The following is a 2057-nucleotide window of genomic DNA, read 5'->3' on the forward strand; positions in this document are numbered from 1 at the left end:
ATTACATTCTAAATAAAGCACTATGAATTACTTTATAAGATTATTACTCATGATTTCGGACCAACCAAATCATGGGCTGGTGCCACCAACTGTAAAAGATAGTGGCACCAGTGACACCAGGGGAATGTTAGTCTGTAGCCCTATAATAGTAATTAACACTTAGGGTAGGTGTTGATTCAGGGGAACATGCATGACAGGCACTAATTTGCAATATAGCCTAAGTCGTTAGCTTGGCTTTTATAAACTATAAGGAATAAAAGCAGACAGGATGACAGACAGACAGACAGACAGACAGACAGACAGACAGACAGACAGACAGACAGACAGACAGACAGACAGACAGACAGACAGACAGACAGACAGACAGACAGACAGACAGACAGACGACAGACAGACAGACAGACAGACAGACAGACAGACAGACAGACACAGAACAGACAGACACAGACAGACAGACAGACAGACAGACAGACCAGACAGAGCAGACAGACAGACAGACAGACAAGACAGACAGACAGACAGACAGACAGACAGACAGACAGACAGACAGACACGACAGACAGACAGACAGACAGACAGACAACAGACAGACAGACAGACCAGACAGACAGACAGACAGACAGACAGACAAGACAGACAGACAGACCAGACAAGAGCAGACAGACAGACAGACACGACAGACAGACAGACAGACAAGAACAGACAGACAGACAGACAGACAGACAGACAGACAGACAGACAGACAGACAGACAGAGACAGACCAGACAGACAGACACAGAACCAGACAGCACAGACAGACAGAACGACAGAACAGACAGAGACAGACAGACAGACAGAACAGACAGACAAGACAGACAAGACGACAGACGACAGACAGACAGAAGAAACAGACAGATCTAGACAGACAGACAGACAGACAGACAGACAGACAGACAGACAGACAGACAGACAGACAGACAGACAGAAAGGCAGACAGAAAGGCAGACAGAAAGGCAGACAGGTAGGCAGACAGGTAGGCAGATAGACAAGAGAACAAGAATAAGCACAGTGACAGCAGAGAAGGTGCTGAGACAGATAGACAGGCAGATAGACAAGAGAACAAGAAGAAGCACAGTGACAGCAGAAAAGGTACCAGGGCTGAATTATTGTCCCAGTCCGCCCCTGCATACCTCAATGAGAGTAGAGGACATATCACCATATCACTATAGCAGTGAAAACAGTGCACCCATGTTTGCATACTTTAACTATATCCCATTAATGTGACAACACAACATTTGTTTTTACATACACGGCTCAATCCATTTTACAATCATTCCATTGTCAGCATGCTGTAGTCTAATATTTACATGTAGCTTACTTCACTTGTGATAATTCTTAAGTGTAATTATTCAATAATGCATGGTGAAGAGTTGTTTGTAGATGTGTAGATGCTTTATACCTGCATGCATTATCTCAGTCCAAAGCGCCTGACTGTGGCTCTCCTGTTTCACCTAGACCTTCAATTGTCATGTGACTGCTATTTAAGGAGGACTCTTTTTAGCTGTAAAGCTCTATGTGTGTTTAGCCAGAGAAGCCAATGTTAGGGGCAGTTGCTTTATATTTTGCAGTCCATCTCCAGTGTACCCTAATGGGGTGCTTTTTGATAAAGGATTGGGGTGGGGGGAGTGGAGTGGAGGAATAATTGAGCAATATATTTCAGAATCAGGCCCTGATACTGTTCTCTAATTTTGAAGTTTAAATAGGGACCAATTCAACTTGAAAGGACAGAAAGTTTGGTAAGCCGCAGTGTCTGCATAACATTGGATATTTTTTTTTATTTTTTTTTTCACCTTTATTTAACCAGGTAGGCTAGTTGAGAACAAGTTCTCATTTGCAACTGCGACCTGGCCAAGATAAAGCATAGCAGTGTGAACAGACAACACAGAGTTACACATGGAGTAAACAATAAACAAGTCAGTAACATGGTAGAAAAAAAGAGAATCTATATACAATGTGTGCAAAAGGCATGAGGTAGGCAATAAATCGAATAATTACAATTTAGCAGATTAACACTGGA

Source organism: Salvelinus sp. IW2-2015, linkage group LG16 (assembly GCF_002910315.2).
Source record: "Salvelinus sp. IW2-2015 linkage group LG16, ASM291031v2, whole genome shotgun sequence".
Lineage (NCBI taxonomy): Eukaryota > Metazoa > Chordata > Actinopteri > Salmoniformes > Salmonidae > Salvelinus > Salvelinus sp. IW2-2015.